The sequence below is a fragment of the Marmota marmota genome, unplaced genomic scaffold, assembly GCF_001458135.2.
Source record: "Marmota marmota marmota unplaced genomic scaffold, marMar, whole genome shotgun sequence".
Classification (NCBI taxonomy): Eukaryota; Metazoa; Chordata; class Mammalia; order Rodentia; family Sciuridae; genus Marmota; species Marmota marmota.
The window spans coordinates 5,422,303-5,435,416 of record NW_025999900.1 but is presented as its reverse complement, the minus strand read 5'-3'; the positions used below and the strand labels follow the sequence as shown (position 1 = coordinate 5,435,416).

At 41.1% G+C, this 13,114-nt stretch overlaps 1 long non-coding RNA gene across 10 annotated transcripts in view; it reads left to right on the top strand.

The window, feature by feature from the left end:
• Positions 1 to 11,392: 11,392 nt before the first annotated feature.
• LOC125615215 overlaps positions 11,393 to 13,114 on the top strand; it is a 284,873-nt gene continuing 283,151 nt past the window's right edge. For 2 of the 10 annotated variants that reach the window (XR_007345745.1, XR_007345748.1), the window contains exon 1: positions 11,396 to 11,603. This is a non-coding gene — a long non-coding RNA (uncharacterized LOC125615215). Of the gene's footprint in view, positions 11,604 to 13,114 lie in introns of all 10 variants that reach the window. The other 8 variants (XR_007345749.1, XR_007345747.1, XR_007345743.1 and 5 more) reach the window with 6 other exon arrangements.

The window sequence follows — 13,114 nt, the reverse complement described above, 5'->3', positions numbered from 1 at the left end:
TATATATATATATATATATATATATATATTTAGCTATACATGAATACAATATCTTCATTTTGTTTATTTATTATTAGGTGGTGTTCAAACCCAGTGCCTCACATGTGCAAGGCAAGCACTCTGCCACTGAGCTACAACCCCAGCCCACCAAGTTTGTTTTCTAAAGCACTACCAATAATGAAAACTTTTCTGTGGTCTTAGAAAGATTTCCAGTTTAGAGAAAAGCCAGGTTCTACATTAGGGAATAGAGTAAGTTCACAGAAGGTGATGATCTAATCAGAGGTGGATTCTACCTTGGCTACCTTTGCAAAAGGAAGATGCAGAACTGGGGAATAAAGTAAGAGGTGTGGCTCCATGGAGATGGTGCAACTAATTCTACCTTCTAGGAAAAATAGGCACTTCCCACCTATTCTTTCTGTTCACAGATGCTTTGTATCACTGAAGGAGAATCAATGACATCGAAGGTCACAGATCAAGAGAAACTCATTTTTTCATTTATTCATCATTTATCACTCTTCCCAGCAACACCAGCAATCAAAGAAAAATGCAGTTTTCCTGGACTAGTGCAGAGCATTCATTACCACACTGGCAACTCAGACTGAGTGGCAATGACCTATGGAAAGTGGGTCTGCAGATAGCTGAGAACGTGTGTTCACACTCCAACTCCCTGGGTTCAAATTCTAGTTTAGCCACTCATGAGATACATAACTTTGGACAGGTTTCTTCACTTATTTATTTTCAGTTTCCTTACCTGCAAAGAATGAAGCTGATACTGTGTTTCCTTGAATCTAGAGTACAACTAAGGAAGAAAAATTGCTGCCAATTAAACTACGACACAACATTGATTATGAAGCTCATCAATTTTAGAGCTGTTAAAATGTAAAAAAAAAAGCATATTACAATTGAGGATATAGGATAGCACTTACTTCATGATACTGATGTGAAGACTAAGTGATATAATTCATATAAATGCCTAGCATTTTGTCTGCCACACAGGAAATCCTAATAAATGATTACTACTATTTTTACTACCAGAAGATGATGATTTGGGTAATTCCAGCAAATCATTTAACCCTCTGTGCTTTATTCTCTTCATCTTTAAAATGAATGGGCAACCATATGGCTCTGCCACCCAGAATTAGGAAGAAAAACTAATTAGAGAATGTTTTTAGGTCCTTAGCAGTTCTAATTGTGAAACACTATCAAACTCCTTCCGCTACTCATCTTCTGCATCTGAAAACTGAGAAGGAAATATTTTCTGTATATTTTTATGTATGTATCTATTTAGCTGAAATTCCAAGGTCATTTTAAAGTTCTATATTTCTATTATAATTATTTTTAATAATTATAAGTAATTATTATTTTTAATAGTAATGTAAGTTTTATGTATCCCTTATAATTATTTAAAAGGAATTTTAAATATAATACTCTTAATGTTGGGCAAACCTAAAGAAATAATATGTGATTGCAAAATTTTGCAGATGTGTGAACTCCCACATATTTTAGAGCACTGATAGAGTTAATCTGTTATATTGGCTGGGTGAAAAAGGGAAATAAGTTTTAGGTTATTGCAAATGATTATTAAACACAAAAGAGATTCATTTAAAGCAAGTCCGTAATATTAGTTACAGAGCCCTTACCTCTTTGAGTAGTAAGAGACTGACCAATAGAGCCAAAAGTTGTGGTAGAGAAGTTCAATTTAATTCAGCTTTCAGTTATTGAACAATTAGTATAAAGGAGGCCTGATACTAGGTTATAGGCATGAAAAGAAATTTAAGATGAAGTTCTTGCCCTCTAAGAATTTATATTTGGATTAAAAAATGACAACAATGAGACAACTACTATAAAAGTGATATGGGAAGCAGCAACCAGTTCTACCTGGGTGAGCAAAGGAAAGCTTTACATGTTGTAAAGGAGTTTCTAATACAGGCTGGGCAAGAGTACTGCCTGAACAGAGAAGTGTTTGTAGAATTGATGGGTATAAAGACACATGGATTTCATGTAGCTTTGCATGGCCACAACGTATGTATATTGCCTATGGGTGTTTATATGACATGGGGTCTGGCACAAGCTACATGCTTATGTAAGTGTTATCATCATCATCATCATCATCATTATATTTAAATTTTTAGATTATAAACTGAATGGGGTACCCCATGGCTCCCACAGAAGTAGCTATTTTCCACCGTTAGTGACTTTGTTCAGTTCTGTAAGGACAGTCCCATATTCAGTCGGGTTCCTTTCCACTGAAGCATTCTATAGGCCAGTGAAGCCGTGGACCGTGGCTAGCCTCTGAAATGGCTCCTCTGTATTAGACAGGATATCTTTCTCCCCCAGATTCTGCGTGGGAGGCTGATACATTTGGTTTGGTAATGAGTTTGCTTTCTGAGCCAAAGAAGAGAAGAGAATAAGAGAGAAGGCGTGAGAGGCAATCATAGAATCCTGGAGGCTCAGATCCTTTAAAACGAAAAGGGAGCCTGCGTTTCTGCAGAAACAAGAGAGAAACAACTAACAATCTCAAAGCTCATTATGATTTAACTTTCAGATAGCACAAAATGACAGTAATGTGACTACTGACGCCTGTTTTAACCGTAAGCAGGACAAAGTAGTGGAAATGGAGTGTATTAGCAGCAGCATTAAGATCAACTCCTCGCTCACAGGCTGTGCATAGACAGGTGCGTGAATGCACTGCTAAATGCTACTCAATCTCACTAAAGTGGCCATTGCTCTTCCTTTGGCAAGTGATTGAAAAATCTTTGTTGTATATTTACTTTAACAAAATTCTTGGAACCTTTTAAGACACTCACTCTCTGTTAAAATAATGCAAACTGATGCTGATGGCAGCAACAGACAGGAAGGGGTAATGCCTCAAAGGGTACATTGCCTTGCAAATCTCAAAGGAGTAAAGTATACACTTATTTAATTTTTCCCCTGAAGATGAGCACTTCCTTTTGTGTCAAAGTGTTGTAGAAGATTGAAAAATAAAAGAATCTGAGTGCCCTATTTTCCCATTGACTGATGATGTCAGCTCCTTTCTCTTGCCACGTGTCTGTTATTCCTAAGAGAATGGCTATTATCATCTTTCTTTGACTTTTCCCATCTGAGAAGTACAAATTATCTTCAGCATCATATTTTGAGACAAAAGTCTGAATGGAAGTGCTAGACACTGGTGTTTGGGTTAATTGCTTAAGTTGGGAACTTTATGGTTTCCTTTTGGGCATTAGATGAAGTTAGTGTCCATAATTCTTTAACTCTATCAATATTCATCATTCTAAGGAGAGTTTTAAGGACACTGATGGATCTGAAAAATTTTAAAAGTTTCAAATGAACTGAGTCAGCTCACTAAAATGCACTTCAAACTGATATCAAGAGACAAGTGCACAATTGTCCAGCAGAACCACAGGTCTGTAAATGTCATCCAGTCAGCCATACTCGCTAAATTCAAGTGAGGGTATTGAGCCCTTATAGTAAAATGCAAAAGAAAGAGACTTTGTTTGTTTTGTACCTAGGAGGTGTTTATTCTGTATTTTGGTCTCATGACTTTATGTGTATGATAAAGTAGAAGATGGTATGAATCGGATTACCAGGGGCCAATGCCCTTCCCTGGCTCATTGTGACCTTGAGGAAGTCACTATAAATTCTTGTGGGCTGAAGTTTCTGCATTTACAAAATGAGCAAGCTACAAAAGATATTTTCTATTATTTCTTTCAGCTCTAAAGTGTATGATTCATAGAAAATGCAAATTAACACGATGTGAACAAGATGCTTTGTTCACTTATTCAGCAACACTGAGAGCATCTCAGGAGCTAAGTACTCTAATAGGGCTGGAGATGTAAAAGACAGGAACACTTAGTCCTGCTTTCCAGAAGCTGTTAAAGGAAGAAGGAAGATTGACCAGCAATTATAATGCACTGTGCTCAGTGTGGGCAGACTTAAGCTGTGGGGGTCCAGAGAGCAGGGCTAGCCTGGAGTTGAGCAGAGCAGCCCTTCTGGTTGTAGTGATAAAATTTGTGATCTACATCAAAATGTGAGCAAAAAAAAAAAAATCATCAGGTAGAGATAGGAGCGGATGCTGCTGGCAGAAGGAGCAGCATTAGCAAGACTCGGAAATGCAAGCCTATATATACCCTGTGCTTGAAGGGTTAACTCACATAGGGATATATCAATAGTGGGAAGTGAGGACTCCTTGAGACTTGATTGTGAAGAGTCTTGAATGCTATGCTAAGAGCTTTCAACTTTATCCCAAAGGCATGGGAATAAAACTTTCAGAAAGTTCACTCAGGTAGCGCTGTGGAGTATGACTAAAGGGAGGATGGAAGGGAGAGGAGGAAGCTCTTAGGAGAAACTTTTGAGGGTCCAGAGAAGGAAAAATGAGAGGGCCTGAGGCCATGACAGTGAGAACAGGGATGAAGGGACACTCAGAGACTGAATCCACAGACTTCACTTATTCATTCATCACTCAACAGATCTTTACTGAGCACCTGCTATAGATTAGCCAGTGTAAACCTGGCACTCCACAAAGAGTACAGAAACACTGCTGAAACTCCGAGGCAGGAGGGCCAGAGTGAGACCAGGAAAGTGATGCTAGTTTGGGTGGGTTTCTTACAGGAGGTAATGTCAGACATTACCTGACCTGTGTTTCCAAGAGGTGAAAAGAGACATGAATTTGTAGAGAGAGGCATGGGAACATTTTAATGCCTGGCCACACAAGGGAAAGAATGAGGAGATGATGGGCAGGTATGCTCGGCTAGCAGAGAATTGTCAATGCTGGAAAAGATGGATGGGAGGATAGGAAGTCCAAGTAGAAATATTTAAATTTGATGTGTTAAGTCATAGGAAACCATTGTAGGATCTAGAAGGAAAAGAGTTATATGATACACAGGAAAAGAAACTGAATTAATGCTTGAAGATCTGGGTTATACTGCTATCTAGCTGGGTTAACATTTCAGTCATTTAATGTTTCCTGGACTCAGATTTGTGTCATTATGATGGGAGCAGAAAAGGTGTTAAGATAGAAACCCAGTCAAGAGTCAACTACAGTAGTTGACTTGAAAATGCATGTAAAGTGCATTTTCGACTGTATAAACCATTGGCCAGAAGTTATATAGAATATGCAAACTCCAGAGAAGACATTCTACGGGCAGTGGAAAAAAGGTAGGAATTATCAGCCTGATGGGCACCTTGGGACCAGAGATGTTGTCCAGGAATATCTGAATACCTGCTTCTCCTTTCTGCTGTCCTATCTCATCTTCTTCTACCTCTAGATGTGGCCTTGCCAGTACTGGGTTTGACTTAAGAACCAAAAAGATGATGACTTTTTGGAAATATTTTCTATCAAGGTCATGTATTATATGCACATATTCTTTTTTCTTTTGGTACTGGGGATAGAACCCAGGGAAGGTTTGCCACTGAGCTACACTTCCTGTCCTTTTAAATTTTTATTTAGAGATAGGGTCTTGCTAAGTTGCCCAGACTGTTTTTGAACTTACAATCCTCTTGCCTCAGCCTCCCGAATATTTGGGATTACAGATGTGCATATTCTTGAATAATGATGCTAGTCCTGGGGAAGAAAAGACTACGCCTGGCTCCTGGTGCTCTGGGCACCAAGGGTAACTCTTCCGTGGGCTGTTGCCTCTGCCTCTGTTCTGAGTGGCTGCCCTGCTGCTTCTGGAATTCTTGGCCAAATAAACCAGGCATATGATCTTACAGAGTGAGTGAATGTGGTCTCTTCCTGCCTATTAGAACTACCTGAGCCTCATCAGTCTTTGTCCTCAATGGATTACTTTCTAATAGGAAAATAGACACATGAACAAATGAATTACAATGTGACAAGTGGTCTTTAGTCCTGCAGCTGGCAGGGTGGTGCTAGGGACCCAAAGTAAAATCACACAGCTGAGTTAGGCTGTGTCTTCATTTACTTTGGGCTTGTTTCTATTTCTTTATAAAATATCTCACTGAGTCCTAACAAGTGAAGATGTCCTGATTGCCTAGTAAAGAATTTTTTCTCAGGGACCGGGCAGTGGTTTGAGCCAAGGGCATGTGATTCTCTTTGTCCTTCTGAGTAAACCCAGATTTTTCTGCCTAGAATTACACTGCCTGATTAGCCCAATACCTTCCCATCTTTCTCTGTCCTATTCCTTCCTGGGCTACTGATCTTGGGAAGCTGATTGATTAAAATTCCTTTCTTTGTCTTCTGTAGATGCTCATCAAGAGGGCAAGCACTGAGTTGGCAAGGCAAGAAAGTTGGGCTCCAGAGGTCATTGGAAGGGGCCTGGAGGTCACTGAATCCATTTCCCCAAGACATGTAAACCTGCTCTGTCCATATGTAGGTATGGAAGTAAGGCAAGTCACTTATCCTTTTGGATCTAATTTTCTTCTCAGTTAAAAAGAGACTATCTTTCTTACTCAAAAGGCAAAAATGAGGATGAAATGCTATTTGGGAAGACATTTTTGCAAAATAGATATAACTAAATATAATGTACTATTTAATTATCAATCCTTTCTACAGCTTCTTCTACACTGGGTATCTACTAGCAATTTTTAGTTTCATTAGCTGTCTTCAAGTGTGTCCCTTACAGTCTTTCAATTGCAATCAAACTGCTGATGGGCAGCCCTAATTCATGCTTTTCTTGAGGGACACCTAAAATCAGCTTTCTTCCTAACCGGGTATCTAAAGCCAGATTTTTATTTCTTTTTTTAAAAGTGGGGGAGGGGAAATGAAAGCCTCAATAGAGAGGTTGTCTGGCAACCAGATAAAGAAAGGAATTTCTTTCAGGCTTTCCAAGAAAACAAAATGGAAGTCTTGAAATATAAATTACTTTTTAATGGTGTCTTGAAAAAGGTGTTATTCTTCTTTATTTGCCTCTCTTTCCCTGCTTCCTGAATGTGGCCAGGCAAGCAATTAAACCATTGTGTATCTTTAAAATGAATAAAAGTAGAGATATTTTAGGAGATGGAAGGAACCTTAGAGATATTCTGGTTTATCCATTTACTTTTTGAAGTAAGGAAATGGGATTTAGAATAGGTTAAAGATTTCCTTCTTCTTACCAATGAACCAAGACTGTTAGGGTTTCCAGCTCCCAGTCCAAGGCTTTTACCACCGGCCAAAGGTAAAATTAACACAATAACTACACTGGAGGCAGAGAATGGTATTCTAAGACCGCTACCAGGGCTCCTTGTCCAGCCTGGAGGAAAAAAGCAGTCAAAAGACCCCAGGCCAGAATGACATCAGCATTTGGGACTGAGATTATCAGTGACATTTCCCATGTTTACCTTGGGGTAAAAACATCTGCTTTATTGAATTGTCCGTATTTCACAGAGAAGGACAATTGATTAGTTTTCTTTCTTCTAGCTCAGAATTGTTCAAGTTATTCTGATCTCTCTACTGTGGTTCTGCTCTTTACTGGGTTCCCCTCTGGAGCTCTGCTTCAGTGGGAAGCCAGTAGCTTTCATGGAGTGTCAGGTCATGTATGTCTAGGCATAGAGAGAGCTTCCTTCTGGTTGAATCCCATGACAGTGACCCCCAACCCCCACTGTCTACATTTTCTGGGTGTTATACAAATCAACCCCAGTGGAACAGTGTAGGCCAATGCCTGGGGTTTAGAAACGGTGTTTTACATGATTTCACTGTGACAAACATTCTCTCTCCCCTGCCCCCCATCTTTCTCATAGAAATGAGTTTGTGATGAGGCAAGAGTGTGCATAGCAAGGGTGGGCCTGGTTCCTCCTTTGTCTCCTCAGTCTGACCCTGGGTGACACAGTTCTCCACCCTTTGCAGTACAGGATCTGTCATGTGGTAACTGCCCTTTTGCCTCCCAGGACCTTGGACTTGGTGGCTAATGGGGGTCTTCCCAAATCCTTTAGGACTTGGTGGCTAATGGGGGTCTTCCCAGATCCTTTAGGGTCTAACCTCTGCAGAAGTAAGGTTTTTAGGGGATTATTTATAGTTCTATAACTTCATGTTAGGGTGGGGCAGTGGCTCCTAGACTGGGAAATTTAATGGTTAAGATATCCTGTGCATAGGGGATTCTGGGCACAGGGCTCCATAGCGTCCTAGAGCTGGAAGGAGTTTAGGATTATCAATCTCAGTAGAGATGAATTTGGGTGGGAGACACTTTGGGGTCTGGCTACAGCATGAGATCAATTTGGAGGCAAAGACTTGGCAGAGAAAAGTATGTTTGCTCATGGGGATCTTGCAATGCAGACTTTTGGAGGAAAGTAGGCAGGAGAAAAGAGGCAGGCTCTGTCCAAACCTGAGTGGTGAAGTGACTTGCCTAAGGACATGCAGGTAATTCTCTTTCCCGTGCTACAAATTGGTGGGTCTTCTTTCCAGACCAGGTGGTTCATTGGTGGGTCTTCTTTCCAGAGCAGGTGGTTCAGGAAGGTGAGGGGAACTGATCTTCATTAAATGAGTCAAAGAGAGGCCAGATATTTGCAGCTGGAGTTGGGCTGCATGATTTCTGCCACCTGCTGCCACCAATTTGTTCTTGGATTGACCATCTGATCTTTAGTCCATAAAATGAAACAGTGAAACACTTCTTTTGCCAATGCAATAAGGGAACTAGCCCTCCTCTCACTGACCCATGATAAAGTAGCATATCTGATGATGGTTATTGTTTGAAAGTGCCAATTAATTATGCCAAAAGCCAAGTGGATCCTGAGCCAGATGAGAACCAGGCATAGAAGTCCAAAAGGGCTCAATGTACTGACTTTATTCCAATCTAGAGAGAACTCTATGGATCTCAGCACAAAACGGACTTCTGAATTGAACTGATGAGACCGTCACCAGCAGAAAAGCTAGATTCCACAAGGGGGAAAGGTAGATGTTTACAGCATGGAATCCTGGGATGTGTGCAGGAAACCACCTGAGCCTGTCCAGACTTGGTCCAAGTGAGAGCCAGTGAGAGCTAGCCACATGCTCAGGACACTTCCCTGTTTCCGTAAATGGGACATAAAGAGAGTAGAGAAGATGAAGGTAGAGGAGAAGGACTCACATATCAAGAGGGCACACTTTTTAGAACTAATGCAGGAATGGGGGAGAAAATATCTCTACTACACTGGCACTCTCTTTCTCAGAAAAACCTTGCTGCCTGTCTCAGAAATTGTCTTCCATTCATTTTGTGTTCCCTCTCAGCCCACACAGTGCTGAACCCAGAGCAGATTCCTTAGCAAATCCACAATCTACACCTTGGTGAAGTAGGGACAATCCAGTATAGCAAGCAGCTGTCCCTGGCTGTGTGCTCCCTGAGATAAAGGCTGGGGTGTGAGTAGCTCACTGGGGAGGTGATGCCAGGGAACACCGGTAAAGGAGGAGGGAAGTGAGATGAGATGGGAAGGGAAAGCAGCCAGTAATGGGTGTCATCAAGTAAGTCATCCCGCGGAACTGGAGCTTATGACCCTGGGCTCTCCCCTCTGCCTTATAGACATGTCAATCTCCCACTTATAGCCTCCAGGACTCTGAAATAATAAATTTCAGTTGTATAAGCCACCCAGATTGCAGTGGCTGTTCTGGGAGCCTGGCAAACTAATACAACACTCAGTTTTTCCTTTTCATTGATCACGATAAACTTGATATTGCCAATTCAAAGCAAATTTGAGTCTTTGGTTGAATTTAGCCTTTTTCAAATAACTCAGGCAATTCAGATTTTCCTCCCCTTCTTTCCCTTTCTCTCTCTCCAGGCTCTGGGCTTAGGCAGAAATTTTTGTTCACTCTAGATTCTGCCAATGTCTCTGTTTCTCTGGTGTTGGCTGTAAACGCTCCCTGTCTATTGCTGGATTCACTCCTCGTGCCTCCCCTGGCTTCAGGCAACTGGGTTCAACTAATTAGTTTCAACACTTTATTTTAACTGGGAGGCTCCACCAGGTCCACCCACTCATTCTTAGCCTCATCTATACCTGTCTCAGTGACATGGGGTAAAAGTCCTCAGTGGGAGAATGATTAAGTAAAAAAGTATCCCTTTCATGGGATACTATGCAACTGTTAAAAGTACAGGGACCTCCCTTTATCCCTACATAGAAAGATCTCCAAGACATATTAAGTTCTATGACATGAATGGTTTTGTTATGGTTTGGATAAATCTCCCCTAAGGGCCCTTTTGCTAAAGATTTGGTTGCTAGCCTGTGACACTGTAGGGAGGTGTTGAAACCTTTAGGAGGTGGGGTCTAGTAGAAGAAAGTCAGTTCCTTGGGGACACGCCCTCGAATGGGAGATTGGGAACCTGGCCCCTCCTGTCTCTCTCTGCGTCCCACCTGCCATGATGAAGGCAGCTTTGCTCCTCCTTTTGTTCCTTTCATGATGTTCTGCTTACCACAGGCCCAAAGCAAGAGGGCCAAGCAACCAAGGACTGGAACCTCTAAATCCACCAGCAAAATCAGATTTTCCTTATAAGTTGACTATTGTTGGACGTTTGCTGCCGTGACAGAAAGCTCACATAGTTCTGGTTCCATTTTTGTAAAAACAAAACAATATAGGTATATATGGATGTAAAGGCATGGAAAATCCTAAACATATCTATGTGTTAGTGCTACCAGCAGGGCACCTATGGATTAGGAGAGAGATGCAGGTATGTGAGAGAGGGTGCTCCCCTTTTCCTCAGAATGCTTTTTTTAAAAAATATAAAATATTAACAGGACTGTATTAGTGAATTATGAAATTTTAACAAAAAATAAACCCAACGCTAACAAATGCCTGCCTGTCCTTTCTCTCAGTGCATCTAAAGTAAGCAGCTCCCTCTTTATTAAGCCTGAAAAGGATCAGGCATCCTCACAGGCTTTCATTGAATTCTCTTTTTTTCACAGAGATATTGTTAGTTCAAAACTCTAAAAAGGACCAGAAACTAGAGCTCCCTCCTGCCCTCCACACTACAGCCTATGTTGTCACAAAGGCCTTTGGCAATCTGAAGGAATGAAGTCGAACCAAGTAACAAGGGGAATCAATAGCTTGTTCATGTTAAACCTGCCCTAATGCCCTCCGAGATGTGATTCGCCACGAGGAGAATCGATCTGCTGCTCTGCTGGTGGACATGGGGGCCTTAAAATGTTCATTTATATATATTCATTTATAGGAAGAGGACTTCACTTCATGGAGCTGTTTCCTTTCTCTTGAAAGTGAGCGGATTCATAGCAGAGCTTCAGAACCCCTCATGTTGGGGCTCCAGTTCTGCATACTAAGTAAACATTCTTGAGGGAATAGTCCTTGGGTCAGGAGAAGGATAATAATGGTCATTAATATCCATCATTCATTACAAGGTTCTTCTTCCCCTGAGCCCTTCGAACCTACTGTTTATAAATGCTTTTTAATGTGCCGAATGCAGTTCCGGCCCCTCTCCCCCGCAAGCACACACACACTTGGAGGGAGGTTAATTGCTGCTGTCTTTATGAGCCCTGACCTGTGCAGACAGCATTCTTGGATCACTTCTTCTACCTCTGGGGTAGAGGTTAATGGTCACTGTGCAAGACTGCTTGGGACAAGAAACTGGTAGAATCTAATTACTGCCTCTTGTGAATGCGCCCAGGAGTGTGCAAGTAATCTCCAAGTCTGCATGCTAAGTACCTTCTAGAAGCTCTTGTTATTTTGAAGACCCTAATGAAATTATATCTTAATTGTGAGTCTAAAATGTCCCTTATTAACTATTTGTTGCTCTTACCTGATTCTTACTGCTTTGAAATCTGTTTGATTCAGATGCTACCAAATGCCTTCTTCATTTTGTCTAAGAAACCTACATTATTATTTCTGTTTGTGTAACTACTGAACCCAGTGTGAGTCCCTGTTCTTATTTGTTCCCTGCCTCCCCTCTTCAGGGGCTCCTCCCCAACTGGTAGATTATCCCTGGGTATCAGTGCATAATTCTCTTTTGAAACAACTTGGAACTAATTTTCTGCTTTTTGAAAATATGGCCGGACACCTTGAAACAGATTCTTGCGTCTGCGTTTTCCTGAGTCTTTTGGGTGGTGACTGGGTTATTAGAAGTAAAAAAGAAAAATCAGGATTGAGGCAAACATAATTATAACTGAAACTTGAAACGGAATTTGTGAGCTATTGTTAATATGATTTTATCCCTCTGATTTGTGTGTGTGTGTCTTCTCATAATATATATCAACATTTATTTTGTCAGTGGGCAAATTATGTATTGCCTGAAACCCCTGGAAAACAACATTACTCTGTTGTTAACACGCAGGTGAAAATTCTGCACATATGTACATCTCCCTGTTGTGAATCTTTCAGGCAGACATTTTTTTCTGTGAGGGCAGGAACTAAGATTTAAAATCACCTCACCTGACAAATGATTAGGGAATTATTCTTCTTAAACCAAATGAATGACAAAACAAATCAGCTCCCTAAAGTGATGCGAGATCTCCTCAAGCTGTGCCTGGGAATATTAATAAATGAAGAGACGCCTCTGCCTACAGCTTGTCATTTCAGTGTGCCTCCAACACTGCAGGCTGCAAAGTGGGAAAGCTGTGGGGCTCCTTTAGGAGGTTAAAGCCTGCCATCTTGTGACCACTGTGGAGAATTACACCAACATTTCATAAAGTTTAATAGTATCTGTTGAAATTTGCCAAAGGCATTATTGGCATGTGCTCACAAATGGCATCTGGATTTGGGGTGTGCTTATTCTTTGATAGGTACCAAGAGCTTAAAGGCTTGAAAACACCCACCAGGAAGTTTTGGACTTCTTGCCTTCAGGTTGCAAAGGAGAAGGTGGATGTTGAGGTGTGAGTTCTATTGTACTGTCATGTTCTTCTAGGATCTGTAGTGCTGAAAAGTGGGACCATCTGGGATGGCAGTGACTGCAGCCGCCTACAGTTCTAGTCAAATGGGTAATTTCTTAAGGAGCCCTTCTGATGAGCAGAAAAACTTCAGGCTTGTTAGCTAAAGTGTCATTTTCAGATACACGTGGAAAGATCATGGCAGGTGGTGCAGTGGGGCGCCGAATTGGAGAGGCTGATCCGTCCATTGGGTGCTCAGCAAATGAAAACCAATGATGTCTGTCTGCTGGTGGTTGAGGGATTTCCCTTCCATGGGGACAAATGAGGATTAAAAATGGGAGCATCTTCCTTCTGGCTTGTGCTTTTTTTTTTTTTTTTTTTTTTTTTTTTTTTTTTTTTTTTTTTT